Source organism: Manis javanica, chromosome 3 (genome assembly GCF_040802235.1).
Source record: "Manis javanica isolate MJ-LG chromosome 3, MJ_LKY, whole genome shotgun sequence".
In the NCBI taxonomy this organism is placed as follows: Eukaryota; Metazoa; Chordata; class Mammalia; order Pholidota; family Manidae; genus Manis; species Manis javanica.
The window spans coordinates 120,723,001-120,739,982 of NC_133158.1; the positions used below are offsets into that span (position 1 = coordinate 120,723,001).

Sequence of the window (16,982 nt, forward strand, 5' to 3'; positions counted from 1 at the left end):
AAATAAAACTTTTTGTTGGCTTCTCAGGATCCCAGGCAAGAGTCTATTTCCTGTCATTGTACAGATTCAGAAGTGCCAAGACTATGGTAACACATCTACACACACGCACACAGAAACCTCTTTACTGGATGTCCATGGCTAGCCAATGGAGAAATATACCTCCCAGAAATGCTTGTGAGTTCAACTATGCTTTCTTCACCTGCCTGGCCCACTGCAGCTAGGTCCCTGCCCACCCCAACAGCATGCACGCCATGGGGCTGCAATCCTACATTGTAACAAACATGTGAAATGGTTGAAGCCAGGAAGAAAAAAAATCCCTAGTGGCAGAAAATTAGGAAGAGATCTTTGTATTTTGTGTTTCCTACCAAGGAATTCTTAGAAGTTCAGAGACTTCCATAATAAGCTGTCATCGGATCCAGCTGTTTCCGAATACAGCCTCAGGTTTGATTGCAGGGTGTCTGACCCAGGAATGCAATGTTCCCTTAGCCCAGCCCTGTCCCTACTTACTGGCTGGGGCAAAAGAATATAGTGTGTAACCATAAGTTATAGAAACCAAGTACGTATAAATCGAACCACCTATTAAATGCCTGAAGAGAGATGACTTGAAATCCCTTTGGTGGATTCTGAAAATATGAGCCCAGACTTTCCATGTTCTATAATTGTGAATCTTCTAGGTTGAGCTGTTCTGAGATCAGGCACACCTGTTTGGAAATCCACATCAGGAATAAGCCTCAGCCACTCCTTAGGGCACAGTCTCAGCTGCCATTTACTGATCCTAACCTAATGTTTGAATCCTCTCAACAAACTGTAGGTGAAACATATTACTGTCACCATCTGCCTCAGTTTGCAACTGGGGAATCTGATGCTCAGAGAGCCCAAGCAACTTGCCTAAGTTAGCCCAGCTAGAGTCAGAATTCTGATTTCCTGACCCCAAAGCTCCTTCCCAGGGAGTTACTTTACCAAAGAAGCCAGCTTGCACAGAATTTTACCAAGCGAATGTCTGCTTATTCCTGCTAGTCTGCTATTCAAAGCAACCTCTATTCTCTACCTCATTGCATCCTGTTTTTTTAACACATGTAATTTAATTTAAAAGCCATGCAATACTAACCAAATCAATTCAAGAGACTTCTTGAAAACCTTGGTTTCCTTTGCAAATAATTATCCTTTAGATGCTCCCAATACAAAGTGGAATCTCAAGACCTCTCTGACGTACTTACAACCAACCCATGCTCTCATGTTGTTCCCTCTCCCTAGAGGCAGATAATCTGGATGCCTCTAGTGAAGCCCTCCCTTTGGCTGACATTTGCCATTCACAATGGGAAGGATGCAGTCAAGCCTTATTTGAAATAGGCAACAAGGCCTGGCTGATCTCCCACAGTCATTCCTGTGCTAACACACACACACAAGGATGTTCAAGGTGTTGTTTTTAACCTCAAAAAATTGGAAACAGCCTGATATTCAACTTCAGTGAAACAAGTAAATGAAGAAGGCATACTAGGCAAGCCTTAAAAATGGAGTTTGTGCCCGGAAGATGGCTGGTTAGCCAGAGACGGGTAAGATTCCTCAAGGGAGGAACAACCTAAGACAGGCACAGTCGCAGGGGGGCCATCAGGTGAGAAACTGGGGATCAACAGAGGTGAGGCTTAGAACCTCACCCCCCTGTTTTGAGAGAAATCTTCTGCATCCGTGGATGTTTTGTTGCCCTTGTCTAGCTTGGATTAATACTTAGTCTCTAGGAACACACCTGATCATCTACATTTGCCCTCTTACAGCACTAAACTATGTTTTCTACCTTTATCTTGCATCTACCTACCACTTCAGCATTTATTAAGTAAATAAATAAATAAGAGAGAAATGTGGGATTCACATATAAATCAAGTATAAAAATCAAATGAATAATCATATCTGACTTGATTGTTTATAGTTCATGATGCGTGATCAAAACCGAAAGTTTCTGTGATATGACTGCCCTTGCATTGTTCACCATGTAAGAACTTATTCACTATGTAAGAACTTGTTCACCATGTAAGAACTTGTTCGTTATGCTTCAGAAGATTGGAGACCGTTGCGAATTAGGCTTGGGGTTGATTAATGATTGTGCACTGAGTCCCCTATACAGAATTTCATTGTTGTTAACAACCATTAGATCAATAAATATTAGAGATGCCCTCTCAAAAAAAAAAAAATGGAGTTTGTGAAGAGTGTTTAATGCCCTTAGGACATGCCTAGGATACAATTCTAGGCAAAATGCAAAGTTATATATTAAAAATTATATCTCCATTATGTAAAACAGCAAAGAAAAAAGGGAAGAAATATGTTTAAATGTTAACAGATTCATTTCTAGAAATATGGGTGTGCCTATTAGTTTCTTTTAAATCATTTTTTATATTTTCCTTATTATACACAATGGATATATAATGATTTTGTAATTTGAAATTACACATTTTTGAAACTTTTCAAAGATCAAATCCCCAATTTTAATGAATTAAAAAGACTAATAAAAAATTAACAAAAAACAATAATTTTGGGGAAACAGTACAAAAGTGAGACTGTTAAATATCTGAAAACTCTGATTGGAATTAGGCCATAAATTTTTAAAAATTTCTAAGTATCATGATAGATATGCATGCCTGCCAGTTGAAAGAACAATTTCTACTTCCAATCCTACTCCCTTACAAGCAATAATGTACCAAATCTTTTAAAATAACAAATGTAACAGCCTGCAGGATTCTGTTACTTGTCAGCCCTGCGCTTGGGCTCAAAACGGCTTGAATTGACCTCTTCCATGCTTAGTCAAGCTTGATGAAGGGCTCTTGGATGAAATCCCTGGTGTGGGTGGTGAGGGAGGCTCGGGCACAAGCAAATACAAGCCTCCTCCCGAGCCTGGTGTGAGCTTAGTCACCTACTGAAGGGATTTCAGACTCTGTTCTCCCTCCCCTAGGCAAGATAGCTGAGGCAGAACGCAGCAGCAGAAGGACATGCTGGGTTGTCCAATCAGTCTGAGGCACTCAGAATGCCAGTAGCCCATTGACAACACGCCTGCTTCCTGTGGACCCAGTCTTACACTTTTGAGTGTTCTGGGCCAAGACAAGGAGGCATCTAATGACTGCTTTTGCTTATTCCCCCCATCTCTTTATCAGAATCTGCACTATTTCTCTCTCACCTCTCTGCTCTGATGTACTTCAAGCCACCATTCACACACATTAGATTTGTCTTTCCCAAATTTCTCCTTTTCACTTCTCATCCCTTGCTCCAGAACTGAACTTAGCTCCCTCTTGCCCAAGGAATCAGATCCAAATTTCTCAGATCTCCAACACACAGTCCCTACCCAGCCCTCCTTCCCATGCCCTCCCCTCCTCCCTGCCCCCACCCTAGCATCCAGCCTGGCCCTCTCCATCCTGCAGCCTGCACTTCAGTAACCCTCAGAAGTCCCTTCCATTGGAAAGAGAAGTTCCTTCACTAAAATAGAATAATGAAGTCTTGTCCAAATTATGTTCAAAGACACAATTTTCTCAATGTCAAGTTTCCTCCTATCAAGTTTTGTGAAACCTTTGGCACCAGCAGCTCTCCCTATCTCTAGTGAGAGCCCACAGATGGCAAAGTGAAAAAACAAGTCCCTGATGAAAAATCGTGGAAAAGCCTCAGGAACAGCCCATCACGTGTCTTAAACAGCTTGTTTATTTCACAGAACATGTGTTCATGGTTGTGGTTTTATATGTACACATAAAATAAATTCCCATTTTCTACTAATAAAATTGTTTGGGTTCATGTGATAGAATTACATACCACATGCTTTTGTTAAAAAGCCTGTTAAAAAAAAATCCTGGTGTTCTCTCTAAGAAAATCATGATTGCCATGAGCCAGGACACCTGGGTGACTTGCAAACCATTGCTTCAGACACATCACACCCTTCTTCCTCTAATGTATCACACACTCATGCACATTTATGCCTTTATCATGCTGTTCTGCCTATAATCTCCACAATCCTTTCTCTGCCAAAGAATACCTTGCCATTCTGCAAGGTCCCATTTAAACAGCACATTCTCCATGCAGGCTTTCTGTCCCTCTTTCCTGAGAGCCAACAGAACTCATTTAGTTCTGTCATAAATCAATGAAGAAAAAAGCACTAGACATCAGAGATAAGTAGTTAAGAAGAAAACACTAAGTGAAAACTATAAGGGAAGAAGTAATCACATTGAGAAGCAAGGTAAGAACTGTTTAATTTATCCCAGGAAATACTGAAAAGGTTAGGAGTTGTCATGAAGGTTAACACCTAGTGCCTGAATTGGTACTGACATTGTATCATGTTTCTACTCTATGACAGACACTTTGCTAGATGCTTTTTGAATATTCTGTTTATGCCTCTTTGGAAGCCTTAAGGTTTGCATTGTTATCCCTATTTTACAATAAAACTGAGATGCAGAGAGATTAAATTTGCTCAAATTCACCCACTTAGCAAATGGCAGAGCCATGATGGACACCAGTTCCTCTGCTCAGACCCATGAGGCACTGAACATCTTCACATGCACACTGACTGAAGAGTCAGATGGCTCTGTAAGGCAGGAGTTATTATCCCCATGCTCAGATAGGAGACCAATGGGCAGAGGACTGAAAGGAGCCACACCAACAGTCCACAGTCAGCACTGACAGAGTTGAGACATAAAATGGGACTTTGGCTCCATGTTCACCCTCTTCACCACTCAAGAGAGTGTAGGTATAATTTGGTAACTGCAAGAGAAGGCGATGAATCAGAGAAGTAGGGGGAGGTAGTTTAATCCCCTGAAGATCTTTGAATAAATAAAGAGCTTCTTCCAGATATGAGTCTACAGAGCCATTACCATAGCACCATAAGGATTACCTTGTTACCATTTACATTTGCAAGGTGTAAACATAGTTGTAAATGAATGCAACCCACATTCCAGTCAGGAATGTGTGGGTTGGAAAGGATAAAGCATGGATCCTGTAATGAGAACTTACACCTTGTCACTGAGGGCAGTTTAACACAGAGGGAGGAAGAGGAAGACCATATTTAGCTTTGATAGTCTACTGTGGTTGGGATGGCCCTGTCAGAACAGGCCCCAAGGTCAGTTACCAGGTTCAAGACGAACATTCCTAAATGAGAACGTCCAGACGAAACCCAGATAAACATGCAAATCAATTAGGCTATGGAGAAAGGAGCCAAAAGAGTGAGCAAAGATTTCAAAGGTGGTTCAAGCCAAAGGGCATGTTAAATTCTCCCAACCAGAATGTTACCTGGTGACAAATGGTCAGACTGAAATGATCTTTCTTGGCTACCTAATGGAGACCTGCTGCATGGGCTAGGGTCTATCCCAGGAAGCTGGCCACATGTAGAAGGGCCAGGCAGGCCAGCAGAGAAATGGAAAGTGGCTCTTCCAAGCTGTTCAACATTGCCAGCCCAGTGGCTAAGGGGGCATCTGTGGTGGAGAATCCAGGTTAAATGAGTCAGTGAGGAAGCCAATTCTCTCCTGAACAAGGCCTGGATTTCTGAAATGGGGATTTGGGTTGTTGAGGGCTGAGATTAGCTGTAGAGTCTCACCAAGCTCCAAGCCATCCCAGTTCTGGCTGAAATGAAACTCAGCGTCAAGGCCCAGGTATTGCTGTTGAAAAATGAAGCACTTCCCTAGGCACATCATGCCTACTGTAACTCATCCTTCATTTGCACTGGCAGAAGCTGGGTGTGTGCAAAAACAAATCCACAAGGAAAAGGTAAATCAGTCACCCTCTTTCTCAAGCACAGTGTTTTTTACTGTGTAGTCGAAATCCCTTGCTGCTCACTCACTATTCATTCATCCTTTAGTGACCATCTGCTAAGTGCCAGTTGCTCTTTGGAGTTGAGCAATTCAGACAGGCATCCGAGGGTGTCCTCATTAGAGGACTTCATCCTGTGGGCAGTACAGACACATGAATAATGTGATATACACTTTCATCGAGGGCCTCACAGAAGATATGATGTTGGGAGTAGTCGTTCATGTCTTTGGTCGATTGTTTTTAAGCATCTCTGAGATGTATCCCATGATTCCAAAATGTAAATGATCACCCCTCTAATGACTGTATAAGACTCCTTACATGCTGTCCCCACAGTATCCATTCCAGCCCCTCTCAGTCATGTCTCCTGGCCCTAACATCCTCTACATGCTGTTAGCCACCCCTGAGCAATTGCCAGAACTCAGACATGCCAGTTACTGCTAAGCTTCCATATGTTTGTGACTGTTCCCTCTGCCTGGAAGGCCCTTCCTTTCTTGTTCTGCCCAGCAAAGTTCAAGTCATTAATCATCCAAGGACTGGCCCAAATAACAACTCTCTCTGCTGCCTTCCTTATCCCTAACAGGAGGTATTCACTGCTCCTTCATGGGTACTCCAAGAACTCATTTACAGGCCTCTGTGGCGACACCTATAAACATTGTATAATAGCTGTTTGTTCCTGTGCTTCTCACCCACCTCCCACCAGACCAGGAGCTCTTCTCTTATACACCCCACAGTGAGGACAGTAGCCACTCAACAAATGTTTATGGAAGTGAAAATGAAATTTACTGCTGTGTAAACTCCCATGTGTCTTTCCTTAATAAGGGCCTATTAAAAGTGACAGGCCAGCCTCATCTAACAGGAGGGACAGACCACTCACCTGCCATAGTCAGACACTCTTATCCACTTATTGCTATGGGGGCAGGAGGGAGGGTGCAGAAATACAGTATAGTGAGATCCAATTTGTGGGATTTATTTAAAGGCTATAAAGCATCTACTTAGATATGATTGTCTAGGCAATAGAAAATATCTAGAATGATACCCAAGAAACTGTCAATAGTAAATGTTTCTGAAGAACAGATATTGGCTGGAAGATGATATAGGGGCTTCTATTTTCCATTCTACATCTTTGGTGATGTTGAGATTTTTGTCATGAGTCTCTGTTGCTTTTCAAAGAAAGAGAGCATTAAAATGGATCCTCTGACTCCATCTTAAATGAACCAATTCCAATCAGGTTGATTACCAAAAGACATATACTGGAGTCTCACTAGGCTGTTCATAACAGTATCATTAGTAATAGCAAACTCTGCAAGGTGCCCAAATGTCCATTAACAGTAAAATGGATAAATCAGCTGTAATATATTCATACAATGAGATACAATACAGCAAAGAGAATGGAAAAAACACAGTCACGAACTACCAAATGAATGACTCTTCCAAACATAAAGCAAAGAAGTCAGATACCGAAGAATATGATTCTGTCTATATAAAGTACAAAAACAGTCAAAATTGATGTATGATGTTAGAAGCCAGGATGGTGGCTACTCTTGTGGGGAGGAGGGTTGGGGGATTAGTGACTAGAAGGGGGCATGAGAGGGTCTTTTGGGAGCGGGAGCTGATAATGTCCTGTTTTGTAATCTGATCACTAGAATACAGAAGTGTTTGCTTTGTGAAAGTTCCTCAAGTTCTACCCTTGTGATTTGTGCAACTTTGCTGTATGTATACTTCAATAAAAAGTAAACAAGCACATGAAATAGGCCACAAGTGAGATGCCTGAGCATTCCCTCGCATCCAGCTAACCATCCTTTTAAGAGGCAGATGCCTGTGGCAGTGGAGATGGGAGCTAAAGCCTGGTCCCTAATGGTTTTATGAGCACCTGTGTCCTGCCCCAAGGCAGAGTCCAAGTGTAGGAAGGAACATTCTGCACCTACATAGTGCAGAGAAGGCAGAGCTTCCCTGGGGTGGGATGCTATTCTCATATTCTGCATTTTTAGCAAAGTGTTTTGGCTTCTAATGGGAGAAAATTCAGAAAAGGAGAGGAAAAGGGATGAGGAGAGGTTTTCAGGTGGGCTCTGGAGTAAATGGAAACTGCCTTATGCCCCAGAGCAAGCAACAGCCTGTCAGCAAGAATCATGGTTGGGAAGGGACATAAGAGGACATCTACTTCCTTTTTAAACACTGATTGTTTGGCTTCAAAGTGAATATAGGCAGGAAGACCACCTCGGGCTGAGAGGGCATGCTTGGATGCCCCATTTGAAGCCATGTGATCAAATCCCCTAACGGGTGTTTTACTGGGGCCATTTCATCAGTTGGTTATGGTTGATCTTCCCTTTGTCCAATTCAAAATAAATATAGCCCCCTTCACAGGACTGACAGAGCCAAAGCAGAGGTAGGGACTTACCCAGCAGTCAAGGGCTGAAAGCTTCACCCTTCTTACCACCCACTCTCCGGCTGCCACACTGAAGCAGGCCCAGGAAAGGATCCACATTCCAGCCCTGCCAGCCCCTAGCCTGCTCTGCCATTGGGGCCAAGGGGCAATGCCAAAATGAGGCCTTTCAGAGCTTAAGGCAGGCAAAATCTGAGTTAGCCTGCTTCACAGTCTTTGGGGGCTGGTGTCTGAGGGTGTTGCAGTAAGGGTTAACCCCTGGCCATGTGAAACTCTCCACTAAAGGCATAAAAGGAAGCAAAAAGAGGACTGAATGGTCAAAATAGATTTTGCCAAGTCTACACATTCAAGTTCATCCACTTCCTCATTGAAGGAAGGGGGTCATTTAGTTCTCACTCAGAGCCCACGGACTCTTTCTCTAACCTATTTCACACCCACTTGGTTTGCTGGTTTCCAAGCCCATGGCAGGTCAGAGTCAGAAAATTACAGTAGACATAAGGGGCTGCTGGAGAAGCATATTCTTAATGTCCTGAGAAGTTCTGATTGACAACCTGACTTGGTAAAGGCATAGGAAAACTCTGAAGACTAGGCACAGGATCCCCCAAATCCCAGCAGCCTGAGACTCCTTCATATGAGGACAGGAGTCCTTCATGGGCCTCAGGGCTGGTGCAGGATGCTAGCATATGACTGGCTCAATGAACAGGTGTCTGTCCTGTGAGGTCAGACCAGAGCTCAGGAGAGACTGCAGGGTCACCTGTGCAGGTAAAGATCCCTCTGTGGACCTTACAGCTTTGGGAAGCCATGGGAAGTTTCCAAAGATTTTCACCCAATTGTTCTTCAAAGGTTTGGGGCTTAAGGAAGAAATCCCTCAGCCCTTAAGACTCTGATATGACATACCCTGCAGGTTTTCTAGATAATAGATGTCATAAAATGTAAGAATTGAGAGTTAGAAGGAGGAGGCAGGAGAGACAATGTCTTCAAGCTCAGGAAATGAGCCAGGAGAGGGACGGGGCCCCACTCAGCCAGTGGATCAGTGGGTCGAGAAGATGAACTTGGTCAGTGGCCTGGCCTGCTCCTTCCTAACTGTGAAACCCAGACATGTTTTTTAACCTTTTGCTTTGACCCTCAGTTTCCACATCTACAAACTGGGTATTATTACTACCTCTGAGAAGGATCGGGAGTATTACATACAACAATGTATGTGAAATGTCTATCACAGAGCCTGGCATATAGGGAATGCTCAGCAAATATAGTTTCCATTCTTGTTGGCCCCCGGATAGTAACTCAGAAGTGTGGCCAGAGCTGCTGGAACAAGTTCCCAAGGAAGCAGAGGGATTTTCATGGGAATGGTAAGTAGGCAGCCAGAGTCCCCAAGGCAAGATGATGAGGGAAATCCACTGGGAGAAGGACGCAGGAACTGAGACTCAAAGTAAAGCCTTTCAGAGCAAGGACTCTGTTCACAAACGGCATTCAGCTTCTAACTCCAGCTCTTACAAGTATGAGATCTTAGGCAGCTTGCCTAACTTCTCTGTGCCTCGTTTTCCTCATCTACGAAGTAAGGCTAATAAAGGTATGTCTCCGCATCACATTGTTAGGAGGACCAAGGGGTCTGATGGAGGCAAAGCTCCTAACAGGCCTGGCACCGTGAAGTGCTCTTCCAGTGTTGGCTGTTGTCACTATGCACACATGCCTTTCCCGTGGCTGAGGCAGCCCAGCAGAGTGGCTAATGGCCAGGCTCTGCAGGGCCCCCTTGGGTACACTCTCCTTCTCGCTGTGTGCTAGTTATGTGACCTGGAGTGATTTATGTAACCTTCCTGTACCAAACATTCTCAGCTGTGAAGAGTGGAGGTGGTAATAATAGTACCTCCCTCAGACGGCCGGTGTTGGTACTAAATGTGCTAATGCACGTGAAGTGTCTAGAAAAGTGTCTGGCTCATATTAAGCACACAATAAATGTCAGCTATTATTACTCCCTGGCTATAAGGAACCCTGAAGACAATATGGCCCCTATTCATTTAAAGAGACATTGAATCTAAAAGATTTTCTTTTCTCTCCTCAGCTTTTAGAATATTTATATCTGAGTTTTAGAAAGGAAGGTGTGCCAGCTAGATGGAAGCCTTTACCTCTCCCTTGAAGATAAGAAAAAGGTTTCCATAACGTTTGACCCTGTCTTCAAGACCCTTCTTCCATATTCAACAGGAATGGAACAACCCTGAGGCATGCAGCCCCTACCCGCACCTCCACACAGGGCTGCACTCACCCAGCCTTTCTAACAGGGGCACGGGAGGCATTTGCCCAGGGTGTGGACTGAGATCACCATGCTGCCATGCTCCCCACTCCCATTTTGGTGATGAGCTCAAGGCTGGGTTGCCTCCATCACACTTGAACTTACTTTCGGCATTTTAGGGAAAATTTTAAAAGTGGTCCTCGAAAGGGAAACAAGCTTTCAGGTTTGGGGCAAGGGACTTGTTTTTCTCTCCTTCCATGTTGTTTCCCTGAAGACACACTGCAAATTGAAGAATAAGGCACAAGTTTTTCTATTGGGATTGAAGTTTGCTACTTCCAGAGGACAAAGGCTAGACTGAATAGTAGATGAAGCTCCAGAGGGCTGGCCTCTCTTTTTGTTATCTTATCCAGTGTTGGTTCTTTCCTGGAGGAGAAGGAATGGTACACTGTCTCCTTGTAGCCAATTATAAAGTGTAACTTATGTGCTACGGCTTATGTGGTAAGGACCTCTGACCCCACGGGCTCCAGTCCTTCCAGCAGGCTGGGGCCTGAGAGACAGATTCAAGCAAAGAGGAGTATGAAAGCTCTTCTGGAGAAACTAGATCAGAGAACAGACTGAAAACAGAGATCTCCAATGTAAGTAAGGTTCTGAGGAGGAAAAACTCAGTGTACTAGACAATGAGCTTCTAAATACTGACCCTTAACTCTTATAAAGGCACAGAAAAATAGAGAAGATGGGGAGTGGGGTGGGGATGGGAGCTGAGGAGGTGAGGCACTAAGAAGCAGCAGCAGAAGGAAAGAAGGAAAGGCAAGAAGAAAAGACATCGTACACACTAAATGACGAGGAATGAACTCTGGACCAGAAGTCATTCTGACAAAGTAGGTCATCATGAGTTATATCCTCATGTTTCATCCCAGAGCCAAGGTGCCTGGTCCCAGGGTCTGACATCTCTGTCCAACATGAGCTCCAAATTCCTAAACTGCAGACTTTTAGAGTTGGAACAATCCTGAGCTCATCTTTCACACTCACTGCTGTAGTCCTTCTGTTCTATCCCTCAATCTTTGTGTAAATGTCTCCTGAGATGCGCAATCAATACCAGTGCTGTATTCCTTTGCTGGGCTACTCCAAACATTCAGGTCCTTCTTAGTGCTGTACTGAACTAAAATTCACCTCCCTGTGACTTCAGCCAGTTCTGTCCTCTACCAATCGGGGTTCAAATATTTCCTGGGGGTTTGCTGAGCAACAAGGGAGCATGCTAGGTCTCCCACATCTGGACTCTGGGGCTTGCTTGCCTTAGTTCTGCAGGTTTAGCAACCTACAAATTCTGTGACCATTGGCAAATTACTCAATCTCTCTGTGCCTCAGTTTCTCATCTATAAAATGCAGATTAGTAGTAACCACTTCAGTACTATTATTATGAGGATTAAATGAGATAATCTGTGGTGAATTGTACATGGCATGTACATGTACATGGCAAGATCATATTTTAGGTGCTCAGTATCAGCTATGGAAATTGTGTGACAGATTATAGACACCTCTAAGACAAAGACTGGATCTTATTCACCTCTGTAACTTTTTTGCCTAGCACAGGGTCTGGTTGAATATTTGGTGTACAATAACTATTTACTGAATGACCAAATAATTAATTGGCAATAGTTCTATTCTGGTATACATCCCTACACTTGATCTTGTGTCTGTGACAACTGTCTTATAAAAACCCATCCCCAACTCCTTCCCTGCCCCCAGTTTAGCCATTATTTATTACTACTTAATCCAGAAATATCAACTTCTCTTCCTATGGTGGGATGGAGAGCCTTGCCTTGAGGTAAAGGTCACAAGAGTCACACTCCAGGCAGTAAGTCCAACCCTGTATAGGAAGTCGTTGTTAAGTGCCCTGTACTGTCTCCTTGTAGCCAATTATAAAGTGTAATTCATGTGCTATGGCTTATATGGTAAGGACCTGTGACCCCACGGGCTCCAGTCCTTCCAGGGGGCTGGGGCCTGAGAGACAGACTCAAGCAAAGAGAACTAGGAAAACTCTTCTGGAGGAACCAGATCAGAGAACAGACTGAGAAATGATGAGATGGGGCAGAGATGGGGAAGATAAAGCTGGGGAGAAGGAGGATGGGAGATAACCTGGGCCCTGAGTCTCCTGGAGAGATAGAGCCCTCAGGGCAGTCAGCGAACAGCTGGGAGCACATTTGGACTAGGGTACAACCTCCATCCACCAAACAGAAGTGGCACAACCTGGGGAATGAAGAAAGGCACTACGGGAAAATTTTCCTGGAGCAGGAGTAGGCAGCAAAATGTTCTGCTAGGAAATTAGGTATCACAGAACTGCTGTTACAAGTTCACAGCACTTTCCCCACCCATTAACACAGGCCCACCCCAGTCTCACAAAGCCGTAGCTCATGCCTGGTCAGCGCTGGGCCCAGGACTCAGAGTACTCCAGGTCCTTTAGGTAACTCCAACATTTCTTGAGCTGGAAAGGACAAACCAAACACCCACTCTGTTTAAGAAACTCAAGTGCAAAGAGAAAAGAAGATGGGCAAATTTTGACTTAAACACATTTTTTTCACCTTAAAATCCAAGATGGGGGTGGGGGGAAGCCCCAGAGTTGGCTACCCTGGAACTCCATTTACTAGGGACCCTCTCCTAACATTTGGTGCCTTTCCTCTCCACCGCTGGCACATGGGGTGAACGGCAGGGCACACCAACGGAGAGAGAACGTAAGAGCTCCCTCCCCAAGCCACAGCATCCTCGGGGAAAGCAGAGAGCAGCCCCACAGCCTTCACAGGAGGGGGCAGAGGGGGCGGAGGGGGAAGAGGATTGCTTATTTATTTGTTTCCTGGAACACCCTGTTAAGAATCTCAGCAATTGCAGTTAGTGCCCGATCGTTTGGCAAGCAGAGTAGCTTCTCTTCGTTCCCAGCTGCACGGGATCTAATTCGCAAATGCACCATCTTGCATTCAACACTTAAATGGAAAACAAGCAGCCCGGAAGGGAGGCAGGCGGTCTAACTCTGCAAGCCTGTTTTAGAGGGATTTATGTTTCTAGGTCGGTTGACTGGTTGGTGCCATCTCGAAGAGGATTTCTTTGAGCACCGTCCCTCTCTCATCTCGGGTCCAGAACCCACGTCTGAGGAGATTATAAACTGCAATTAAACATGGAAAGGGGGATTTGGCGGGGCCTTAGGCCTTGCCAGTATAAAATAGTGACTAAAATCTGAGAGTTCAGATTTTAAAGGGAGATACTGCCTATCCTTCCCCCTTCGAAACTTGCTTAAAGGAAATTTAAGGCCTCTCTTAAAGGTAGCTAAGATTAGAGAGCTCGGTTTCCGTTTTCTGTGTTTCTGTGGGCCGAACGCCCAGGTCGGTCAGCGAGTTTTTCTCTGGGTGAAATGACGAATTCCTCTCGCCTGAATTCTAAAATGATAACTGCTTGGTGCTGCAGCTGCGAACGTCTGGCGCCCAGCGGCCCAATCCTGGCGGGTTTTGCGAGGGGGACAAGTGGGGCTGAATTGTTAAGAGGGAAGGAACCATCCCTCGGTGAAAAGTTGGGAACGCTGCAAGGAGTGAAGTTAACAGCGGCTCTTCCCGGCCTCGGCCCCTTTAAATGCTTCACTGACTCAGCTAAGCTTCCCCATCAGGTCGCGTTTTTATGAATGAAAAACGTCCTTACTTTCATTATATAAACAAGCCTGCGCTGATTGGCTAATGGCCCCCGGTGCATAAATTATGTAAAACAACCCCTGAGGGGGTGGGGAGGGAGATACTGTTGACCAATGGGAGCCGGAGTTGATGGGGCCGCTTGCCTGGATTTGCCCGCAGACAGGGTAAACAAGAAGTGAAGGACAGTCGCGGGAGAGGCCTCGAGCCAATAGAAAAGAGGGTGGGCTAATGCCGCGGGCCAATGGTGGCGGACGGAGCAGCGGTCCTTTGGGGGCCGGGCCAGCGCTCCAGCCTGGTTGGCAGCTGCAGCGCAGAGTCCAGCCGCTGGTGAGCGGAGCAGTTCAGCGTCCCCGGAGCGGTTCGGCCCAGCCATTCGTCTAGGCGCCCAGGCCCGGTGCGCGCGTGCGTGAGCGCGCCTGCGCCCCGGTGCCACTGCAACGGGAGGTGAGCGGCCACCTCAGGTGAGGGGGCGTCCAGGGCTCAGCGGGGCATCGGAGAGGGTGTCCAGAAACGAGTCCGAAGGGCCTAGACGGCGAGTGTTCACGGGCTGATTCAGAATCCTCAAAAGTCGGGGTGCACTTTTTGTCTGGGCTGAGCACCACCGGGGCTGGCTTCCCCTTCCTCCTGTGGCCCGGTCCGGTTAGGTTCCTGGGAGGCGTCAGGCGGGGGCGGCTAACGGTTCCGGAGCGCTGGGAGAGCGGTTTCCGCACGTAGCGGGGGAGGCGCGCCGGAGTGCGAGGTGCGGGGGCTCCTGGGTGGGGATGCGGTCGCGGGTGGGGGACGCGGAGTTGCGGGCTTTACAGTCTCTGGAGGTCTGAGAGCCCCGAGGGAACTTGGAGGCTCGCGAGAAGAGACGCTCGGCGGAGCTTTGCAGTGAGGAGGAGGGGGCGGGAAGCAGCTTCTGTGGGGATATTTCAGAGGTGATGCTACCCCTTGGAGCACCAGGAGGGGTTAAGTGACTTAGGCATGTGCAGCCTGCGGGGGTGGTGGTCGGCCGGGAACTTATGCAAGTCCAGGCCTTTCAAGTTTCAGGTTGTGGAAAGTGGACACCCAATCCCCCCACTCGCGCCCCCAGCATACTGAGGGCGCCGAGCTGCACGGCGATTCTCGAGAACCGCGGCCTGGGGATGGTGGGGGAAAAAATGGGTGCGGAGGGGCGATGGAGAGACGCTGGAGCCTCGCGCTGGGTTAGGCATCTGACCGCATTTTCGGAGGGGAGGGGTCCTCTAGGGGAAACCGATATCCTGGGTGAGAATGGGTTCCAGGGAGAGATGTTTGGAGGGTTTTTTTTGCGTTGAGGGTATTGGGGGCTGTTGGTACTCCTGGCACCGCAGCTTGGCTTTATGAATGTGAGTGACTTTATGAATGAAGCGGGTTTCTTTCGTTGGCTCACTGCTCCCTGTGGCTTTTTTTTTTCCTACTTTTTGTGAATGAAGCATTGAGCTTTCGTCCTAAAACGCTAGGGTGAGGGGCCTGCGTTGGGTGTGCATTGGGAGTGGGGGCGGGGGTGCATCTGAAGGAGTTTTCATGAATGGGGAAGTCTGGGAATTGGGTGGAAGTGTGTCTTGTTTTGTGAATGGGGCCCAGCGCGAAGGATCCAGTTACAGCCTTTACCTGATGTTGCGGCCGCGGCTCGCTCTCCCATTCATAAAAAAAGGACCGCTGCGCGCCGCGGGGGAGGGGCCTCGATCCGACCGCTGCGCCGTGTTAAAGTTTTCCTGGGGGCACCGGGAAGGGGGGACCACAAAGGAAGTGGTTTAAACCCCTGTATGAACTCGAGCCTTCGTTTTAGGCTTTAAAAATATATATATTTTTTTGAACTCGATTTTTCTCGCCCTTGAACTCAGGGCTGCTTTAAAGATCTCAATGCTTCTTTTGGTTTTGCCTGTGGCAGCTTCTTTCTTTAATTTTTTAAAAAGATATTTCTCCTCTTCATGGTCAAGTATTCTGTTGCAACATATTTCATCGTGAAACTCTGAAAATATCTTCCTCTCAGATCTCCTTCCCGTTTTCCCATTTCCCCAACAGATGTTTACAGAATTCCAAGGCCACGATTTAATCTGACAGATTTTTTAAAGGCTACAGAGGACTCGTTTTCCAGCCCCTCAACTCACTGATGATATTTCTCAGATTTTTGTGTATGAGTTGGTGATATTTGAGAAAGGTTTTAATTTGGACGTTTCAGTGTTCTTTGCAGTGCACGCAAGCAGGCTAAGCGGGAGTGTTTTCCTAGGAAGTTATGAACCGTGTGCGGTTTTGCTCCTCTCCCTCTTTCTCTTTGACTTTGAAAATATCTGATTGCTTGGGCCAAAGTGCTGAGAGGGCTGGCAGTCAAGGGTTTTCTTGTATCCTGCTCACTTAAGAAAATTTGATAATGTTCCACATAGTGTGAAAAACAAATGGGGTGGAATTGCTCCCTGAGAAAAAGTTCCCAACTTAAAAATTTTATTCAAGTTAGACAAAAGAATTAGCCTTAAGTACTTTGCATTGCTTAGAGCTGGGGTGAGTGAAATTAATCTGGTCCTCATTTTGTCGAATTAACTGCGTTTTTGTTTTGAAAATAAACCAATGTTCAGGAAAATGGTCCTTACCTAAAATAGTTACTTTATTCCTCTTAAAGTAGAAAAGGTTCCCCTCCTCTCCATTTTGATCCCCAACGTCTCTTCCTAGCCTCAATCAAGACTTGACAGTGCTGAAACAAGTTTATTTTTATTTTGGGGGCATATTTGGGAAAAACTGACTTCACTCTAATAAACTGAATTTTCTTTCCATGGATCTTTTGCTTTCAGTGCTTTTTAAAAGATCTGTGGTAGAGACACATTTAAAATATGTGCAGTGGAATTTAGTTTCCTTTATTCATTTCTTTTCATAGTTATTCCTTTAGAAGTTGGAGGTATTACTGATATCTCTGTAAGTTGCCATGGAAATATTTGTG

The 16,982-nt window shown here is 45.7% G+C and overlaps 1 protein-coding gene across 2 annotated transcripts in view; it reads left to right on the top strand.

The window, feature by feature from the left end:
• The first annotated feature begins 14,288 nt into the window (after positions 1-14,288).
• ETV5 (ETS variant transcription factor 5) overlaps positions 14,289-16,982 on the top strand; it is a 55,289-nt gene continuing 52,595 nt past the window's right edge. Inside the window, exon 1 of one of the 2 annotated variants that reach the window (XM_017648797.3) lies at positions 14,289-14,508. The gene's annotated coding sequence lies outside the window, so the exon portion shown is untranslated. The remainder of the gene's footprint in view (positions 14,509-16,982) is intronic. The other variant, XM_017648798.3, reaches the window with a different exon arrangement.